The 23,095-nt window shown below is 39.7% G+C and overlaps 1 long non-coding RNA gene across 1 annotated transcript; it reads left to right on the top strand.

Moving 5' to 3' along the window:
- The first annotated feature begins 1,029 nt into the window (after window positions 1–1,029).
- LOC117959388 lies at window positions 1,030–22,263 on the top strand. Its single transcript, XR_004659927.1, has 3 exons — window positions 1,030–1,041; window positions 14,792–14,799; window positions 22,185–22,263. It is a non-coding gene; the product is annotated as an uncharacterized LOC117959388 (long non-coding RNA).
- The last annotated feature ends 832 nt before the right edge of the window (window positions 22,264–23,095 follow it).

Here is a 23,095-nt window from a genome sequence, read left to right on the forward strand (position 1 = left end):
ATTTTTTTTTCCTCTCGTAATCCTGTATTTCTCCCGGATTTAGGAACACAGGCTCCGTCACAAGAACAGACATTGATGACAAATGAAGTCACAGGTTTAAGGCAGGAACCACGTCACACATTAGATCAAAAAAGAACTCAGGGACCCTGCTGACAGGGTTTAGCTGGGTATGTTGTTGTTGTGGACGGAGGATGAGGGCTTTTGCTTTAGACAGAGAGGGTGTCAGGCGAGCACAGACAGGTCATTTCCCATCCATGTAGGGGGCCAAAGCTGCAGATTCAGCAGTCCTGGATTCAGATGATGATGACAGCTATGGATGCACCCGGATGGTTCCTCCACAAGGCCATTCCTCCTCATCAGCCTCTTAGGGAGAGTTCAGCTGAGTCAGCACAACACAGATAAAAATGTCGCTGTGTGGCCTGCTCTCTCTTCCATTCTTCCCTGCAGAGCAAAGCAGAGTATGCATTTGCAAGAAAGCTAGAGCGCAGAAATAGAAGACAGAGACAAAGGAAGAGAGACCAGAAAGGCTATCCTTGTGGGACAAACTCTGTCTCTTACAGTTCCTGTTACTCATCAACATGGAAGAACACATCTGTGATTCTTGGTTCTGACATTAAAGTGCCTTTCCCATTTTCTTGAACAATGTTTTCTAACAAACTCACAGCATGTGGCAGGAATGGAAAACAAATGACATTGAACCTTATATTTTTACGGTTTCACTCGGGAATTCAAAGGTCTCAACATGAGCAACGCCTCATTTTGTCAGACAATCTCATTCACTTTACAAAAGCTCTTTGGGGACAGTTCTTTTATCTTTTATGGTTGGGGTACTTTAAGCTTTTGATTCAACACAGTTTTGACTAGACAATAAAGAGATACTAAAGTAAGAAAAAGAGAAATACACGTCTTAGCTTTGCTTAATTTACTCTCGAACCACAGCTTTGCCTTAAAGGGGAATTTGAGTATTTTTTTAACCTGGACGATATACGTTACCATGTATTGGTGTCCAAGGGCGCTTTCACAACCACTTCATTTTGTTCGGTTGAAACGCAGAAGAGTTTGTTTGCCCCCTTGGTGTGGTTCGGTGGGGCAGGCGAGGACGCGCCAATCGCACTTGGGTGCATAACTAAAAGCGGACCAAACAGGCATACAAAGACCTGCTTGATGAGGTGGTCTCTGGAACGATTTTGTTCGTGGGTAGAACCCGAGCTGACCTGAAACCACACCAACTGTGTGTTCTACTCCACAAGTCTGAGTTGATGTCTACTGTAGTAAGGTATGCTTTGCAATCTGTGATGCGGCAGAGCAGCAAACTGTGGCAGCTTGCAACCTTTCTCTCACAGAAACAGACTGCAGGCATGCTCATCGCCACTCGCACGGTCTCCTTGGTCAATTCAGCCGTGATTGTCAGCCACAAACCCGGCTGCGCATGATATGTTACCATTTTCAATTTCCGTCCCCTAAATGTGCTGTTTTTGCCACTGACATGCTTAGATTGTAATTCTAAGTGTCTGACACCATTATGGAAATTATCCCTACAGTGATGAACCTTTTTTTTAAAGAGTAAATGTGTTTTCGTTTACCAGGAACAAATTTGCCAAACACACCAGACTACAATTTAAAAAAAAATACATTCACTGTGTACGAAGCCAACCTATTTTTTAAAGGGGTGAATTAGGGTTTATTTTAACCAAACCATAGTGGTAATTGTTAAAACTGTAGAAATCTGTCAAAAAGACAGCTTTTGGATTTATTTTTATTATTTCGACTTTAAATGTAGTTTTACAAATACTGACTATGTACATCTTTAAATGGTGACTGGTGGGTTTGGTGATTTTAAGGATGTTTCCTGCTTTTGAAGAAAAATTTTGACTTCTGTAGGGTACCTTTCTATAATGTTGTCAGACACTTGAAACAATAATCTGCCGACGGCAGCGGTCTTGCTTAATAGTGCACTATTTTCTAAATATGTCCTTCACATGAGTCACTTAAAGGTGCCACAGGTAGCATTGTGAAGCTCCAGGACTTAGCCCAAAAAATTTAACATTGACCACTTCTCAGTCCTTGTGCCCTTTCTGCTAAAGCCCACAAGGGTCTCCTAAGCCCCAAAGGGGGAGGGGAGGAAGCTATGAAATGCATGAGTCAGAGGAGCCAGATCTTTTTTTTTTTTTAAATCACTTGCTTCATGTAGTTCTACTCAAACAGACAGTTTCAGCAAATATGAAAGAACATTTCATGCAAAGTGACAACAATATAGTCCCACTATACCATGCGGTGTATGTGATTTCAAGAGAATGAAAACATAATTTAAACATAGACTGTTGTAAGGTTTCTTTTGTTTTGCAAATGAAATGAAGCCAATGACATGCAGTTGTCTGACAATTATGATGTGATTTAGAATTTCAGTCTGCTTATTATTCATTCATGTATTCAGTTTTGGCTGTTTGTACGTTGTGAACTCTGCTGTCATTTCAGACCCTGTCTCCCATGCTAATCCTCCTCACCCACCTGTTCGCCATTCTCTCATTAGCACCCTCAGTAAGAGGTCCACTTCCACTAGCGCTCTGCCAGATTGTCTTTGTACTCTAGCATTCACATGCTCTGATTGTTACGACCTGTTTTCTTTGCTCCTGATAGCAGTAGTTTAGACCCTGCTTGTTTATTTCGGATTCTGTCTCAGTCTGAACCCTCTGTACTTTGTTTGACTGACTGGATTTTGCATCCTTTTGTTTGTTTCAAAGTAAAGACTTCCTTACATCTGCCTCCTGAGTTCTCCTTTGTTGTCTTTCTTTTGCTGTGGTAAAACATAGTTACAACAACTGTCAACTTGATCTATATATTTTTTTCCAAATCTGTTAAGCAAAGGTGCACAATATACATTGTGAAAAGCATCTGAAGTCACAAAACATCACAACAAATTCAGTGTGGCCCCTTTGCTAAAAGTCCAAACGCTAGAACGACAAAGGTTTTTTCTTTTAAATGCAAATTAAAACAAAGTCCACGTAAACGAATGCCAACAACCTAAAGTCACACAAATATTTGCTCTATTGCTATTGGCAACCAACAGTTTCAAAATCAAAGCATCACAAACTGTGTGACTAAGTGTTATTGGTCATCAGGCTTTTACAGCCTGATGACCAAGATCAGCCGGCTGTCTGAAAAAGGAAAAAAAAAAAATGTATTGAAATACGAGCCAAAGCTGACAGAGCCTGTGAGAAACAGTGAGAAATAAGTCTTGCTTTGTGTCGGTGAGCTGGCGGGTGAACCGATCACTCACATGTAACTTTTAATTTAACTCCATATTTCCAAACCTTTTTTCAAATTTGTGACAAAACATGTATTTGCAGTTCGTTACCAAGCAATTCCAAACCAAAAAAATACAGATGGGAAAAAAACTAAATGAACAGCATGGATGCATTGAAGAGCTGTTGAAGCTGTTGTATTTCTTTGGAGATGATTGAAAGACCACCAACGCAATTAAGAAGTTAATTAAATTCACACTATTGAGAGCTTGTCTTTAAATAAAGGGAATAAGAGACCTCCATCCTTGATTTAGGTTGTGATATAAATGAGGACTTGATTAAATCAGTGATTGTGTGTTCTAAGTGAAGTGTTCTTTTCTTTTATTAGACTAATAGAGGAAATTTGAGTTCAAAATTAATATCATCAGCCGCTCCTCTGGGTCTCTATCCTACTTTTTAACTTTGCCTTGCAGTTCTTCTCCATTCTCCTCTCTTTTCCACTATCCCGCCTCCCATGGTCTCTTCCATCCCGTGTGCCTGTGAATTTGTTCTGGCCCCGTTCACTAAACATGGCTCCACCAGTTGGAGGTGAATGATTTTGGTTCAGTATTGACTGAGCCTGTCACGCACTCTGATGATTCATGATAAAGCTCTTTTTTGACTAAAAGGATTTGTAAAAGACCTGTCACTCTCAGAGCGTTTCCATTCCTCTATTCCCGGTGGTGGGTCTCTTTAGATGAGAACCGTCAAACCATTATCTTATCACTCTTGAATTATTGATAGAATGCTGGAAGAGGGCTAAATGGAGGTTAGCCAATCACGGCTATTAAGGTCAAGGACATAAATATACACTTCTTTGACATGGTGATAGGCAGTGTGAGGGCCCCGGCTTTATTCCCCAGCTGAAATCACAGAGCAATCAAAGCAAGTCATACACTGACTGATGATGTCTTATTGAGAAAAGTGTAGCCATTTGATGTTGAGACTAGGAGAGCTTAGGGAGAACAGTTGGCTGTGCTTGTGTGATTGAAAAAGCCCTTTTTTATTTATCAGGACAGAAGAAAAAAAAAAGAACAGTGACTAAAGAACATGAGATATGTCATCACAAGTGTGTTCACACAGTCAGTCAGTCGTGAGTGTGTGTGTGTATACAGGCTGGATGGGTGGGAGTGGGGGTTGAGGCTGGTGAACTAAGGGAAAGCATAGCAAATAGTAAAGCCAATAAAATACACACAAAGATATGTGTAAATAGACAAACATATGAAGAAGAAGCAGGAGTGACACCTTTTCTCACTCATTGGTCAAATTTTTGATGCCCCCAGGAGGGAGTCGGCCTGTCCCTGGGGGGTGGGGAAAAGCTTCCAGACCATGTTCATGTTCCAGTTTGGCTGTTGTGAGATGGGTGTCCCAGCCTTCCTTCCCTTTGCCGCCCATTCCAGAGAGAACTATCAGAGTGCCACAAGCCAGGATCTAGACAGTTCTTTTTTACCCTATATGACACTGGTGGAATAGTTTTAGCGAGCAAAAGATGAGTGAATAGTTAAACTAAAGAGGAAGAAGAAAAAAAAGCTCATTTATAAAAGCACATAGTCATTCAACGCGGGTCCGTGATGAGTCAGGTTCACTTCAGGGGGCCTGAAGCCTCACGTTGCACTTTGCCTCACGTCAAACAGCCCGTAGCTGCATGTTGGTCACGGGCCTTCAGCTTGGAATTTCTTATTTTGTCATATTTCTTATTGATTTAGCTTCACCCAGGTCACAATGCATTAGATTTGTTTGTGTAATAAGGAAAAGTTGTTTTTGCTAAAATTAGAAATGCATCGTCAAACCAAAAATAGATATTTTTGTCAGTGCCTTTAAAAATGGCCCATAAGCTTCTTAAGAATGATTCATTATGAGTAAATGAAAGCAAATTCCAGTGAAACTCGGTGCAGTCTATATGTCTTAATATCCCCAGATCTTATCCTTAGGAGGTCGGGAGTGCCTCTGTCTTTCATGTGACAGTCTCCCTCTGTGTTGTGCACATTGATCTGCACATGGGGAAACCAGTATGAATTCAGATAGGTATCTTGACAGCATGGACTTATACTGTAGATATAAACAGCCCACAGCACTTTTTCTTTTGGTTATTAAATGTCTTTTTAAACCGCAATCATGGAATCAATTAGGTAAAGTGTAAAATAAAAGCACAAGGTTTCTAAGATAAATATTTCTCCTGCAATAAAACAAAGTAGAGTAACTGAAAATGGAACTGTTTCGTCAGTACAAGAATGTGTGTTTTTTTACGATTTATTTTCCTTTTGGTCCTTATTTTGGGACCATAGCTTTTGTGGTCATTCATGAAAATTATAAAACCATGTCAGAATTCTGCTATAACCTGCATATGAGGAACCAGTATGAGTTCAGATGGATATCTCACCAGCATGGGCAGTGCTATAAACAACTCTACACAACACATAAAGAGTCAGTCAAGGTCAGATTTTAAAATAAAAATCATGGCATTAGTTTCTTAACAACATCATAACAATAAATCACAGCAGGCTGGGTCAAACCTGTGTAAAAGCAGCAAGACGAAGTATCAATAAGTCAATTTTCATTTGTCACATTAAATTGTACAAGGTCCAATTCCCCGGCGAGGAGTAGGGGCGGTCCCACGCTGGGCTTCGCAGAGTGAGGCAGAGGGACCATGGCGTGCGCTATCTAGCTAATTCTTGTCTTTTCTGTGGTCTGATAAACGGTCAGTTCATCATATTCAGTGCCCCATATCACTGTTTTCCAAATTACTGTAGCTTTCATGGGAACACATCTGTTGAGGCTGCATCGAGGCTTTCTTCATATAATAGTGGTTGTGATTTAATCTAAAGGGGGTTGAAAGAACAATTAATGCATCTAGATTTGTTCCATAAAGTTTAACTCAAATAAACTGTGTGTGTATATATATATAGAGAGAGAGAGACAGAAAATTAAATATCATGATATTCTTGACCAAATACCTCAATGTTGATAATGCAACGATATTGTATGGTTGACTATTGGTGTTTTGTAAATTGTTATTTACACAGTGAGATTTTTGATAACTCTTCTCCAGAAATAATTGAATGACTTAATGGGTAAAGGTAAATATTAGAACAGCTAGAACAGTCTGGTAAGTTCAGAACATGACATCACTTTGCTGTAATGCAGACTGTAAAACCAAGAAAGGCAACACTTACCATATTATGATATATATCCAAAATCTAAGACAGTATCTAGTCTCATATCTCGATATCGCTCCAACATCGATATATTGCCCAGCCCTAGTCTTAGTGTGTTCTATCAGAATAATAACAATATGTAATAATAATAATAAATAATGGGACAATATGTACTTCATCCTTTGACACTAATACAAAAAGTCATTATTCTCATGACCACAAGATTTGGGCTTCATTAAAATACATACAGAGATATTGAGCAAATGACATAACCAACCTCAGGAGATGGGGTTAGCCCATTGAATTACAAACATTTCATTGTTTTTTAAGACAATGTTTTTTTTTCTTCTTTTTCTGGTGAGGACAGTTTCTGTAGACTAACATTGTCAGGCTGTACAAAAACAGACAAATGACCTTCTCTCATAAGCAGATGGTCCATTTTTGGCAAATCTATGTCACTGATAAATGTTACATTGAAGGCAGATGGCAGCGGACAAAGTTCTATCAAGCAGAAAATGGTACAAGGTATTTCACATAGTTGTTACAAACAGATGTTTTGCTCTGTTGTCACCAGCAATGACCTCCTCAGACACATTCTCATTAGATGCCAGCTCCTTGGAGTGTGGCTGCCATCTTGAATTAGTGACGGCCTAGCGTGCGGAAGGCCTTCTCGTCTCCCTGTCATCTCTATGGAGACAGAGGAAGTGGATCTCGCCCACAGCTTGTGCCCACATTTCACATCTACTCAGCTTCACGCCACACCATCACTGTACGCTGCTGCAGAGCACAGTCCTGCACATGAAGCCAAGCAGACTTAATGAACATGATCAACTCTCCCATCCCTCTCCATTTAGGGGTTTTAAGGTCTTCAGATCGTCTAAGTACAACAGCGGGGGCAGCAGTTTGGTTGAATATGACATTGTAAATTGAAGCGTAAGTGCAAGCAAGCAGATTTGTAATTCCAATTTTAGTGTATTGCATCAAACATTTCTTAACCCGCTACCTGACATGTCAAGATGAGTTACAGGAGACTGTAAAGTTGATTTGTTTCTTCTCTCACCATGTCCACTGGCCAGCACTGCTAGCAGAAACTAATGAGGCAATGGGTGAGCCAGAACGCTGAATTTAGGTTTAATACTTTTTTGATCAGAAGGGAAAATAAAAAAGTTACTCCAGTCTGCTAAAGTGAAGCAGTGGCATCGTTGAAAGATCATTTCCATTGGTAAAAAACAATACAATTGCATGTATATGCGTGGCAATTAGCATATAACAAAGTGAGAAAATGGCATGTAAAAATGATGTTTGTTCATTTAACTATGGCGATGGAAGCAAGAACGTTCTCTACGGACGATTTGTATGTCACACTTGAAAACTCCAGGGCTGACTTTATTTCATTACATTTTTTTTTGTTAATTTTTTTTCTTTACAACAACTCGCACAATACAAGAAAAGAAAGTGAGCGAAGCATTACTAGAAGGTAATATGACAAGCCGCGTATGGCACTGCAATGAGAAGAACAAACATGAAAGGATTATTGTTTTGACAAGAGCCGTTCGATGCAAATCAAAGGAATGGGTGATTGATGCAGTGATGAAGGCAGTCGGGCTGTACTTATATATTCATCATGACATTTAGCTTCCCTTAGTTTAAAAAAAAGCTTTCTCTACTGTCACTCTCAAGCAAGTTCTCCTCATTTCCAAAGGAGCTTTTACCTGGTTTGACATTTGAAGTCAGCTTGATGGGGAACTCCAGGTGGAAAAGGCTTAATGGGAATGTAAGTGGGTAAATATTGACTGAAATGGGGAATGGGGAGTTCACTGCTTGCCACAGATTATACAAATATGCATTTTATTTGAATAAAAGACGCTGGTCTTAGCGTTGTTGTATCTTTTAAAAAATAAAATAAAGTGCTGTGAAAATACAGTTAATGGAAGGATGGACTGAGTACAGGGCAAACATGCTGGGTGGTATTCATGGCATGTGCAGCTAGCAGTAGCACTGTGAAATAACAGGATTGTCTCATTTCAGTCTGCACAAAGTCCCATCTTACCTGTACTGGAAGAAATCAATTGCACCACTTAGAAGAATCCTTATCTGGGGAGATAGATATGGGCTACTGAGGAGATTTAATTAAAGGAATAACTCGCCAAAAAACAATGTTTTCCATACCAAACACTCACTGCCAGAAGGCTTGGATGGAAGCTCTGAAACGTTTGTAGCGTTGGAGGACATCAATCAAACATTTCAGAATCTTTAAATGTTTTCACATACGGAAAACAGACTTTTTCCTTCCCATAAAACATTTGCAAATCAGAGTATTTCAAATCAAATGAAATTTACACTATTGTCACTCCCATTCTCACACATTGAAAAACCAAAACAAATGTATAACAGATGACGTCGTAGAGCCAAAAGACAGCCCCAAAACAGAGCATTACAACGCTCGCCGGATATCACACACATCTGTCAACACTTTGGACTCCGTTTCTATTTTCGGTCTGACCTCTCCTCCACTCCAAATGATTTCCGTAGGGAAGGAGATTCAAATCTCTGTAACCAATCATAAGAGACCAGTGTATGACCTGAATTTAACGTCATATTAAGTCAACTCTGACGCGGAGCAAACCAACATACTTGTTTTCCTTCCGAGGTTTGCAACGTAAGTGTGTGGAAAAGTCTGTAGTCATTGTACTCTCTCATTCCAAAATGAATTGAAAAAAACACACACACACACACACACACACACACACACACACACACACACACACACACACACACACACACACACACACACATACATCTGTTGTATGCCTGCCTATGTATTTCTGGAGCACCAGACATAAACAGTTAGCAACAAGCTAATCACACAACACATTCTCATGAATGGGCAAGTATGAACCTGTATGAAAACTTAAGCACAACAATTCGCATGATATCTTACAGAATCAGTGCATCGAGGGCCACAAGGCAGTTAATGAGGTCGGTTACGTCACAGTTACATTTATCAATGAAAAGGGCTTGTGAAACAATGATGTGACGACGACTATGGATTTAAACACTGGCCCCTTTGAGTAGTAGATCCAGTACACGCACACCCGTTTCACAACTACTTATGGGACACAAACTGTTTTTTGCCACTTGAAAGCCCTGTGGTTTGGAACCCGGACTACATCTCCTAAAATAGTATATGGAATTTAACGACATAAGACATCCATTACCTTTACTTGCTTTCACTCTTCACGCCTTAGACTTTCCCTGCGGAACCTCCAGTTGCATCGGAAGACTCATGGAAATGAAATGCGTAGATATACACTTCCAAATGAGAGACATGAGATACAGCCCCAGCCCCCACCCTGACCTTCTGCCTATGCAGAGTTTTGTAGTTACTATGTGACTGCAAAATACTAGGTGCTCCTCTCAGAAGTACCTGGACTATTCCTTTAACCCTTGTGTTGTCCTCCAGCCCGTTATGCAACTTTCGGTTTTTCTCATCGAAAATTAAAAAAATCTTTTTATGCAATTTTTTCCAATGGTTTTTTTGCACTTTTTTGATGTTTTTAGTGTCTTTCCCCCAGCTTTATCTGTCAGTTTTGTCACTTTTTTTCAAAATTCTATTTATTTTTTGTTCAAATGCTTTACAATTAAATAAAACATCCAAATTCAATTAAAGTATTGTTTTAAAGTAGGGATTATTGCTATTGAACCAATAATTAATTTCACTTGTGTTGTAGAGAACCATGCACGTTATTTTTTGGACATTTTGGTTGATAGAAACTTAAGTTTCTGATATAGAAACTTTCAGAAAATGGGTCAAATTTGACCCGAGGACAACTGGAGGGTTAACTGGAGTTGCAAATATTCATACAAGGCATGAATAAACAAAATAACCATAGTGTTCAATTGTATTGTAATAACATAAAAAGTTCTTCTAAATGTCAAGTCACATTTATCTTTGTAAGTGTTGTAGAACTGATTTAGGCTCTTCTCCAGGATAAAAAAGAACTAACAATAAAAAAGAATCATCTCCTTTTTTATCTACAAAATCACCTTGTTGATAAAACCCACCCCATAACACATCTCATGGCCATGAAAGACACAAGCCACCACGTTTTGTCAAGGCTGAGACATCCCTTTTTATGCAATTTTTCATTGTCAAACCACATGCTATCTTAGTTGTCATCTTTTTTTTTGCCAGCCGGCGTGTCATCTTATCTTCCTCAGCCTCTGTGAACCGCTTCCTCAGCCCGGCTTTCTGAGCGCAGCGGGGAGCAGATATCTCAAACTTGCCTTGTTAAACACGAAATAGAAGACAGGCCACAGAAAGGCTGAGTGTCAATGCCTCTGTGTTTATTTCAGCAAATACCATCAGTAAGAAACCCATGCTTGTGTAGTGGAGACACTGACAGTATGTGAAACGGGAGAAAAGGAAAAGGTGGGAACAAGGCACAAACAGATAGATAGATGCTTTCTGTAATGACACGTAGGAGCTTTTTCTGATCTGACAATGACAACATGTGTCATCTATCAATGGTTTCAAATAAGTATGTTGCTGCAACATTGTGGTCTGTGGTAGAATAACCACTTTGTTTACATCAAAGCAACACCAAAGCTTCTTCGGCCCCCCTACAGGTTGAAAGTGGAAGTCTCAATTACCGCTCTCTTATTCAAAACTACAGATCCGCTACCCGAGGGGTATGCAAACTTGCATAGTGTGGGTTTAGCCGGCAGAGGGCCGCAAAGCAAATGCAGAAGTGCTGTTCACCCTGAATGATTTTGGAAAAAAATTTTCATGGTACAAAAGAATCTTTGGCGTTGCTTTAAGGGAACTTTGTCGTCTCGGGTTAAGATAATTGAAAAAGCAAAGGTTGGGAACTGTTCAATTCTAACCTGTGGCCCCTTTTGCTGCAAGGCATTTCCTGTCTTCAGATGCCCTATCTATTTTTTTCCTTTAAAGATTGTTTTTTTTGCCCATTTTAGGACTTTGACAGGACATCTGAAGACATGAAGAGGGAGAGAGGGGGGGAATGACGTGCAGCAAAGGGTCGCCGGTCAAAGTCAAACCTGCACCCGCACCCCTCTATGTGGCCGCAGGCTCTACCAGATGAGCTACCCAGGTGCCCCCAAAAAGGTCTTAAAAAAAAAAATTGATTTTTTGCTTGAGCGAGAACACATGTTGTTTTGGGGTCACTGCTCGCTTGTGAGGACGGACTCACTAAAAGAGTGTTAAAAATATACATTTAGAAAAGTCAACACATCAATACCTCTGAAGCTGCAGACAAGTGTGAAAACAACTTGAAGGATTTAAAATATGAGTTGAGAAAGCGTTTGCTGAACTGACTTTACGCACAACTGTGCCCATGTTTGCATGTCCTGAGGCAGTGGTTTAAGATGCTATATATTGTATAGTTATGTATTTGTTTAAGTACAAAATCTTCGGAAAGGAAATGCAAAAACTCACAAGCTTTACAAGCTGAAGGAAAAACCAATTGAATACATTAAAGCTGCATTGTGTGGAAAGAAAGACATTTTTAAAGTATTTCTGCCGTTTTAATATTATTTTTGCTACCTCATTTTGACAGGTGGAGTCTATTTTTTGCCTTTTTTGCACCTCGGACCCAGTAAGGGACACTTTGTGCAATTGTATGTGGAGAAATGATAATAAAAGATTTGTACTTGAAGAATATGTACCCATTTCTTAGGGACATTAAATGTTCCAACTTTACACTCACAGTTCTTCTCTTTTACTTTGTGTTTTCACTCACTTTCTCCATGACTCTAACTAATGCTTAAAGACAGCTGGCATTGTTGTCTCACTTTCTCTCTCTCTCTTACTCTCTGTGTGTGCGAGTGGACGCTTACACATGTGCATACATACGTGGATCAGACAAGAGCACGGTCATCCGTAGGGAAGCTAAGATGATATAGCAGTGAAGCATGATGAGTGGGGGGTTCCTGATGCTGGAGTGCCGCATCTACTGTATTTGTCTGGCTCTCCAGATGACATCGGCCCCACAGGCAAAGTCTTGACACCGGATGTCTCTGAGTCATGGGGCACAGGGCCAGTGAGATGAGATCTCTACTTCCTCACTGTCACCGCACACACCCACCCACACACACACACACACACACACATAAGTAGACACGTATACACGCACACAAACACACACACACACACACTGTCTAGTCTGGAAAACAATCTCAGTACTTTATTATATCAGGGAATTGAATTTCACAGACATTATTTTCTGTTTTTACTGATTTGGAGTAAAATAAACCAGCAGAATGGGTTTTAGTCACTTTCTATTCAGATGTTAAGTCCATAAACTTATAAACCACCATTTTCAATATTGCAAAAATATGCCAGTAAAAGAATATACCACATATTTTACAGAGACTACAAAGTTGCATACAATTCCTCTGATAGTGACTTCATTTCTTTATCAATGCTTTTCTGGATTTTAATATTTAAAACATGCACTCCTTAAGTCCCATCAATACATATTTTTATCAAAACTATAATTCAATTTTATAGAGCTGAACTTTGAACAGCTTTTTTTTTCTGACACACAGCAAAGGGAGTGCAGGTGTTTCTCATTTTGGTTTCCGTGCTCTCTGAAAAGTCACATTTCAGAAAATCAATAAAGAGCAACAAAACAAAAAAGCAAGTCTCTGTATGTGCACGTTTGCTGCTTGTATGTTTACCATTATGCTCCCTTACTGGGAAGTATCTTTTGTGTTGTATGGTTGGGATTTCCAAGGAGCACATTTTATGAAATTCAACCAGTGATTGATTTCCCCTTTGCACAAGGGGAATGACAGTGGGAAGATTATTGGTTTGTTTTTCTTCTCTCTGTCTTCACAGGTCATTTTCATGTTGTAAATGGAAGTATCGATTCAAAGTCTCTGCTGTTTGTCCTCAGCTCAGTTTATCATGGAGGAGAAAACAGGGATGGAAACATGCTCAAGTTTTACTTGATAACATGGGCCCGTTCTCATGGCAGTATTTTTTTTGGTAATGAGCACAAAATTTAAACTAATGTATTTCAATGGGAAGCCCCTTTTGTGATGACAGCACGATTACGGAAGCGAGTAGTATTGAAAAGCCAAAAATCCACATGAGGAAGTTGGTTGGGGTGGTGGGTGGGTCAAACAACTCAGGACTTTCACCCCGGGGACTAGGGTTCACGTCTTGCATGTGGCGGTCCCTTTCCCCGTTGTTGTTTTCCTAACCACAACCGTCCCAGTGTTGTAGCGCGTCCCGCAAAACTAAGAAGAGTGCAGTTGCTAACGGTAACGTCACGGCGCAATCCACCAATTGGTTTCCAGGCGGAGGTGGGTGTGGCTTACCTTATGCATCACAGAGCTGTAGGAGTGGAAAAAAGCGGAAGTTGAGGAGACTGGGGAAGACAGTCGGAGAGGAAGTACATGTGTTTCTGAATGACGTGAGGAAGGAATCCTCTATTCCCCACGTCAAGTTGTGTTAATGTTATCTGTCCGAGGGCAGAAGAGATTTGTTTGGACCAAGAAACACAAGGAATAGACATTAGACCAGTGGAAATCTATGCTTTGGTTTGATGATTCCAAGTTTGAGATCTTTGGTTCCAACCACCGTGTCTCAGCACGATGAAGAAAAGGTGACCGGATGGATCCTACATGCCTGGTTCCCACCGTGAAGCATGGAGGAGGAGGTGTGATGGTGTGGGGGTGCTTAGCTGGTAAAAATGTTGGGGATTTGGTCAAAATTGAAGGCATACTGAGCCAGCATGGCTAACACAGCATCCTGCAGAGGCATCCAGTTTGCGTTTAGTTGGACAATCATTTATTTTTCAACACGACAATGATCCCAAACACAACTCCAGGCTGTGTAAGGTCTTTTTTTGACCAAGAAGGAGAGTGATGGAGTGCTGCAACTCCACAGTCACCGGACCTGAACCCAATCAAGAATGTGCAAAGCAGTAATCAGAGCAAAGGGTGGCTACTTTGAACAAACTAGAATATAAGACATGTTTTCAGTTATTTCACACTTATTTGTTAAGTACATAATTCCTTATGTGTTTATTCATAGTTAGATGCCTTCAGTGATAATCTACAATGTAAATAGTCATGAACAAAAGAACGCATTGAATGAGGTAATTCCAAACTTTTTGCCTGTGTGTATATACATATATGTACGTAAGTATGTATGTATGTGTGTGTTTGTGTGTGTGTTTGTGTATATATATATATATATATATATATATATATATATATATATATATATATACCCCTATGTGTAATAATAATGTTTTGTGAGTCTGTCACTACGAGGGACCCCTCTCACATAAACCATGAAAATATTGATTGTAGCAGCTTTAGTAAATCCAGTGGGTTACATAAGCAGCCTTGGCTGACATCTAATATTTGCATAAACCTCCCTTGAATGCAGATGCAATAAGCACACCTTGCCAGCACAGTGCAAAAGCCTTAATAAATCTCTCCCTGACTGACGTTTCACAGTGTGCCAACCATGTCTCCTATGAATCATGTTCATACACAACTCATTTAAATAAGCAAAACCATTTTGGGGGAAACAATGCCTGAACTGATTGCAGCTGGAGGCCATTTTTGCGTGTCATCCACATCCCAATGCAACTCAGCTGCTAACTGCTCAAGACAAAATGCCCTAAAAAAGTGAGTCAAGAAGTGCCCCCAATTCAGAACTGACGTGAAGCAGTCGGCAAGACATCCATTTATCTATTTATTTTAATTCATGTTTATTGAGACTGGACTGGTGGTAAGAGGTCACCCTAAAGGATTAAGCTTAAATAATGCATACAGATTTAGCCCAACAAAATAAAAGTTGAGTATACTTATTAGAAGAAAAACTTGTTGCAAATCCATACCTCCATGACTGGATTGGCAACAGGGCACAGAAGGCAACTGACCCCCAAGGGCTCCTAAATCTCTAGTTCACTGCATGTCAATTGGTAATTTGATTGACTGGTTAACATGGCTTGTATCTCTATCACTGTTCCCTGGAGTAAAATGTCACACTACTACCTGCAAACAGGACATTCCCAGTGAATAGATTAATATTGTAAATAGCATAATCCTGCACATCTTTCAAAATGTATTAGTTGACATGAATGAGTTGTATAATAAATATAATGTATAAGAGGATGGGTTGCCTTTGTGCAACCTCTTATGATGCTTCCCAATAATTCTCTCCTATCCTTCCCTGACTACTAATGCCTTGCCTCTATTTTCCACCAGCAACTTCCACGCTGCATTCCAGGGGTTGCCGGGACCCACGGGTGCAATCGTGGCCATGCAGTTCAATTCTATGCTTGATATTCCATCAGCTGCCCCGCGGGGCATCCCAGAAAGGTGCGTGAAAGGGCTCTTGGCTTTGCTCTGCTAAAGATACAGTGGGGTTCAAAAGTTTGGGCACCCCAGGTAAAAAATTGTATTAATGTGCATAAAGAAGCAAAGAAAAATTGGAAAGATTTCCAAAAGGAATCAAATGACACATTAGACATTTGTATTATATGTCACAAAAAGTTGGATTTTAATTCCATCGTTTATACTTTCAAAATAACAGAACACAAAAAAATGGCATCTGCAAAGGTTTGGGCTCCCTGCAGAGTTTATAGCATGCACCGCCCCCTTTGGAAAGCTGAGACCTGACAGCGTCATGGATTGTTCTCAATCATTGTCCAGAAAGACCAGGTGATGTCAATCTTAAGGTTTTAAATGCCCAGACTCATCGGACCTTGCCCCAACAATCAGCACCATGGGTTATTCTAAGCAGTTGTCTAGAAAACTGAAACTGAAAATAGTTGACGCTCACAAAGCAGGAGAAGTCTATAAGAAGATAGCAAAGCGTTTTCAGATGCCAATATACTCTGTTTGGAACGTAATTATGAAATGGCAGTCATCAGGAAAAGTGGAAGTTAAAGCAAGATCTGGAAGACCAAGAAAAATGTCAGACAGAACAGCTTGCAGGATTGTGAGAAAAGCAAGTCCAAACCCACGTTTGACTGCAAGATTCATCCAGAAAGACCTGTCAGACACTGGATGTATTGGAGCCAATGGCAAAGGGAATGTTTCACGAGTAGAAGAAAAAATGGATTCAATAAAATTTCCCCAAATTTTGGACGCTAACTTGATGCCATCTGTGAAAAAGCCAAAGTTAAAGAGAGGATGGCTTCTACAAATGGATAATGATCCTAAGCAATCCTCAAAATCCACAATGGATTACATCAACAGGCATAAACTGAAGGTTTTGCCATGGCCTTCACAATCTCCTGACCTCAACATAATTGAACATCTATGGATAGACCTTAAAAGAGTACTGCGTGACAAACCCAGAAATCTTAAAGAACTGGAAGACTTTTGGAAGGAAGAATGGGCGAAAGATACCTGAAACAAGAATTGAAAGACTCTTGGCTGGCTACAAGAAGCGTTTCAAAGTTTTGATAATTGAAAGAAACTTTAATTTTAAGCTTCAGAGATGTGCTCCCTCAAAGCAGAGACCATACGTTTTGTTTAAAAACCCTTTAACGCTCACCCACCTTGAAACCTTCCTTTTTGTTACGTTTTCAGTTGTACTGTAGGCTATATATTGTAAACAATAATTTCCTTGTTTATTTTGACATTGGTACAGTAGGAGTCTATATACGGTCACCATACGACAAGCGTCGGAACAGTGGTCGGTTAAAGGATATTATCATTGCTATTTACATGTTGATATAACGGTCACATCTTTAGTGATTTTTTTATGTAACTGAGTTTACCTTAGCCCTTAGAGCTTGTTTAATGTAGTTACATAACATACAGTTACAAAGGTAAGTGCTTAGTATCTCCTGGCAACCGTGGTGTTTGTGCACTTGAATGGAAAGAGACGAGAAAGAGAGAGATTACATTACATTAACTGCATACTTCAAGATGTTTTAAAAAATGGGTTGAAAATGAGGACAATGTCCAAAAACCACAGAACAAACCCAGAGCTGGTATGAGTCTGTGTGTGTGTGTGTTTGTGTGTGTCTGTGTGGGGGGGGGGGGGTAGCCAACAGACTGTAATGTCATGCTTCAAAAGTTGTCAAAGCTGAGCAGTCAGGATGGAAGAAGAAGAAGAAGAAAAAATGAGCACTGGTGACCTAATTTGTTGAATCGGCAATCTCTGCAAGATTTTAGTGGAATGCTCACTTTTAGAAAGTATTGTACTGAGGCATGCCTTAAAATCCACATTGCTTTATGATTGCATTTTCATCCCAAATTAAATAAAGTCATTAACTGATATAGGTCTCTAATATAACAACTCAGTAAAACAAACAAGGAAAAGTGGACACTGAGTACCGTTCCTGATCTGTAACTTTTGGAATAATAATTCCTCCAATGTGTAAAATGGGCATGGATATCCATCTTTTCACTTGTTCAAAGAAAAAAAAAATAAAAGGCTCATACTTCTGTGAAGTCAGCTACTTTACCTTTTGTGTTATTTTTATGCCCAGGTGTTTGAATCTATTTAAAAAAATAATCTACCTATATTTGGGAGCCCGCTCCTGCTCTATTGGATTTTATTCAGTTAATTTGGGAATCTGCAGGCACTACAAATGCACAATCCAGTGATGCAACACCCTTTCAAGAAGTGAGATTTAGCTCTGGTACCATTTCTTCTTCACTTTTATTGTATATTTCACTAATGCACAGCAGAGTGTAATAGGCTTTTCACCACGGCCCTGCCGTAATCTTTATTGCTGCAGCTTTCGTGTGACGCAGCATGGAAAATATCAGCTCTCCAACAGAAGAAGAAAGGTGAAATAATTTGCTTCCGACTGTATTTCTGGTGATGGTTTACGTTTCTCATCCAAGTAAACATTAATATTGACTCCCTAGACATCAAATGTGTTCAAAATGAACACATTTGACACAAAATGAAATCTATCCATGTAAACAATAATTGGATTTGTTCTTGGTCAGCTCACAAATCAAGATCCTTTCTTCCCTGATAGGCAACCAGTTCTCAGAAAAGTCCAGACGTTGTGTAAATATGAACATATTTTTATGTTTTGCAATCTGATACATTGAGAAAAAACACAGGCAGGATGTTCTCCAGATTGTTTTTTGATAATGTTAGTTTAAATTGGAAAGACTCCTTAGAGTGTCGCTAAATTATAAAAATATATATTTGTGTAATTTTGCACAACTTGAGACTCAAGAATAGACATATATGATGTTGGAATATACATTTAACATAGGCGCTTATATAGTATACATAGGAAATATACTTTAGATCTCGATTCATACTAAAGTCAAACTCACATTTGCAGCTGAACACAGGGTCCATTACAGCTGCATTTAACTGATAAGGCACTTAAGGAACAAACCTGATGGCAGCACTGAGACCAAAGACCAGTAAAATAGATTGACTGTATAAATCCCATGTGGTGCTTTCCATATCTTAATAGACCAGCGAGGGGGCAATGATTTACAACCAAACAAGCTATGGTGGAAGGTTGGTGCGTTGTGTGTGTGTGTGTTTGGTTTGTGTTTGTGTGTTTGGCAAGCTCAGGACTTTCCTGGGCAGGACGTCACATTACTTTCCTGAGTTAAGAAATACAGCTCCTGCACAGCACATCTGCTCAGCGCCACATAAGGACCCTGTGAGAAACCAAATGAAGATGTCTGCTCAGACACCGCTCTCTACCCAATCACACATTACAGAATTTCAACTGTCCACAAACTGTTAACTGTGTGTACCCGCTAATCCACTCCTGCAACTGACAATTGGTGGATCAACTACAGTTGATGTGGGAAGGCTCCAAACATGCAGAGATTGGAATATTACTCATTTTGCAATGGCAGTTTTAAAAGGAGCATATTCATCCTTTCGGTTTCCATTAAAACATATGTATGTGCTTTATGTTCAAAAAACACATGCCATTTTTCTCATACTATCTGCCTGTCTGCTCTGTTTTGGCACTTATCTCTTTAAGTCCTCCTGAAAAAGCCTAGTGTGCTCTGATTGGCAAGTGTTTCGGGGTCCCAGTCTGCGCTCTCCGTTTCTCTGCACCGTAATTGCAGCAAAGGAATGAATGTAAATGTAAATGTATTGTATTTATGTAATGCTTCTTTAGTCTTTACATCTACTTAAAGTGCTTTAACATAGCACATTAACCATTCACCATTGACACACATCCATACACTGTGGCCGATGCTTCCATTCAAGGTTCCACCTGCTCATCAGATAAACATTCACACACATTTACACACATTCACACACCGATGCCGCAGCAAATGGAGCACTTTGAGGTTTAGCATCTTGCCCGAGGATACTTGGCATGGGACCAAACCACCAGTGGTTGGAGGCACCACCAGAAAACCATCAACCTTTTGATTGGTAGATGACTGCTCTAGCACCTGAGCCACAGCCGCCACTACTGTATAGGAACAACAGCAGAACTTTCTACCTACATACAGTAAAGTTGTGACATAAAAACCATAATGGAGTCTTGTCCTCAATTAAAGACACCATTTCTAAATAGGGATTGTGTGCATTGTCTATGGATTGAGCTTTTGATACATTCATAATATTTATAAAGGGAATTTTCAACATAAAGACATGGAAATCTCAGTTTTTACAATATGGGACTCTTAACCCACTTGGATTCAAATATATGTATTCTCAAAATGTAGGTCTGGACCTCCCTCCCCACCCCCCAAGTTAAGTCTGAGAGACAAAGATAGGACTGTACATGATTGGAAAGCAATAGCGTTTTTAGACACTAATTTAAAGCGACAATGGGCCATATTTCATACAGACATTCACATTCCCCAGAGAAGGAACGCTGCTGACTTTACTGATCCCCCGACCTTCTCTCTCACTCCACCATGAAGTTGACATTTGTGGCTTTGAGTGAAATGTCTGAAACAATTTTAGATGGATTGGCATTACACGTGATAAAGATGTCCCATTCAAGATGAATCATGATGAGCTTATTAACAGTGTAATTGTATGTTAGCAGCATGATGATTGCATTTCCTCCAAAAGGCTGCTGTGCCCAAGTACAGCCAAAGAGCGCTGATAGCATGCTGTAGACCCCTTTCTATGTTGTTGGATAGAAAGGTTGGATTGAAAAGATTTATTTTTAAAAGCTTTCCAATTCTTATGTTGCTATCCTTTTTTATTGATTTTATTGTGTAATGTTTAAATGATTAGCACTTTGTGATCTTGTGTCTGTGAAAGTTATAAATTTCCTTTCACAGACACAAAATATGGCACAATATATAGGATATAGGACACAATATCTACTATAGGAATTCCTTATTTTGTTACATGAATTAGCTAATATATTGTCGTATTTAAAATACATCAAAAAGTGAATTTGTGGGTTTATTTGTGTCGTCTTGATATTTACCTTGTGATTAGGGAACTTAAGGTAACTGTTTTTACTGTGTATTGATTTTTCTATACAGCAAAAATATTAGGAAATAACATTTTCAAAGCCTACCAGGGGCTAACCCACGGGAGCCAAAAACACAGCTTCATATCACTCGTGGCTGTAACCCAAAATAATCTGTCCTTATTTTGTAAGACCTTTGATCTAGGATTACACAAGGACTGCTGAGGAAATAACTAGTGTTTGGCCCGGGAGAGCTTGTGGTGCAGCCTGAGGTGGTCCAGGTCTCTGAAGTTAATGCTGTTACTAAATCCACTGACAAGACTGAAATCTGCTTTATACTGCTTTGGATGGGTTTAAGTCATCAAGAACATAGCCAATTGTTTCTAAGTATTAGATAGTGTGGAATATTTTATGGCAAAATTTAGCACCTTTTATGTAGATATCCAATCAGTCTTAATGACAACTGTGGTCAATTGAAGCAATAAAATCCTCAGTGCATGCTATATTGTCAGAATAAGCTGATTTGCAGTAGAGCCTTTGTGTAAAAGGATGCAGATGTCCGATGTCGGCCCTTCTCACTCCTCTCAGCAGCCGGGAAACTTCTAAGGAGCAGCAGCATTCATCTTCTGTAAAAACACGTATTAAATTAACTGCTAAACTTTACAGTGCACTTGAACTTTTCCTGAAAAATATAACCCAATACAATACTTCTGGGCATTTTGCCACTACAACCTAATGTTCGTGAACTTTAGAAGAACATTTCTGCAATACCGGGTGAGTTTGCATGTAGAAGCAAAGACACAACCTCCTGTGCTAAATAAAATGAAGCCAAAAAGGCCAAAACCAGCAGTGCCTTGCCACTTGAGCATGACTCCAAAAGCAAGTCAATCCCTAAGGAGCCCAAGAACCAAGTCAAACAATCCACACAATCAGTTAGGTGATACTGTGTCAGTTTTAGTCTTTATAAAGCCATTCTTAATAAAAAGGATTTCAATACAAAATTGTGTCCCCAAACGTAGCCATGGACTGAAACACACACACACATCCTCCTTGTTGGAGCCTCTCTCCACTGCATTCTTCCTCCGTAGACTCTGCCTTAAATAATTATTTGGTTGGATATCGAAGTCAGCCCAAAAACTCCATCCCATGACCATGACATTCTCCACATTCATATTTTGGGTTGCCGTTTTGGCAGTTTGCAATAAAAATGAAGAAAACAAAGACATTTCTCTTTTGGAGCATGCCCCATGGCTACCCAGATAAATCCAAGCTGAAATAGTGGTTCTTCCTTGCCTCCAACTACGTCACTATCACAACAAACGCCGGCGCTGGCTGCAGGAAGAAAACTCAGCTGTCTTAGTCAGTATAGCACACACAGGAATGTATTTCTTCAATGGACTACACTTACCATCAACACTGATTGGACATCCACGTAAAAGTGGTGAATTTCTCTTGCACAAAATGAGTTTGTTACACCATGATTGGATGCTCCACCTCACATAACTATTTTGCAATGTTTCCCCACTTTTTATTTTTGTATTTTACTAAAATTAGTATTTTAGTAATTCCTTTTAAGTTGGTTTTCAATTTGTTATGATATTTGAAAAATAAATAAATAAATAAAAAGCCCAGCCAAATGAATGGTCCGATTTTTCAGTTCCATGAAGAGGTTTCTAGGGGGAAAGAAACATTGAAACAGATGTAGTACCCATTTTCACACAGCCTCAGGCGGGACAGCTCACTGTCACTCTAGGAAGATGTCACCTCCCTCAAACCAAAGGCATTATACCCCAAAATCCCACAATATGTGTGTCACAGAGCTTGCCTTGGGTCTTTAGACTCCACGAGGAGACATACACCTGCTGGCATCACCTTACTGTGTACATCACTGCACTCACCCACCACAGCGAGCTGAATCTTTAAAGGAAAACCCTCTTCTATTGCAAATAAAGACAAAAACGTTTTCCACATCATTCCCATTTTTTTTTTATTAGCCTGATATTAATTTACAGTCGATTTCCTTTCACCTAAATGTTTCTTTTCCTCTTCCTTTCCTCTCTTTCCCCATCAAAAAGCTTTGAATCAATTTCATGCCCTACAAATACTGTTTACCCTCTTGGGTGTGAAACATCTGCTGCTAGCTCCCACTGGCTTCTTGAGCTTTTCTTGCTCTCTCTCTCTCTCCCTCTCTATCTGGCTTTTTTTCCAAAGACTCTATGAAGATGCTTGTCTCAGTTCAGGCCAGGCTTGGAAATGGTCGATTGTTCATAATGTG

Source organism: Etheostoma cragini, chromosome 16, assembly GCF_013103735.1.
Source record: "Etheostoma cragini isolate CJK2018 chromosome 16, CSU_Ecrag_1.0, whole genome shotgun sequence".
NCBI lineage: Eukaryota > Metazoa > Chordata > Actinopteri > Perciformes > Percidae > Etheostoma > Etheostoma cragini.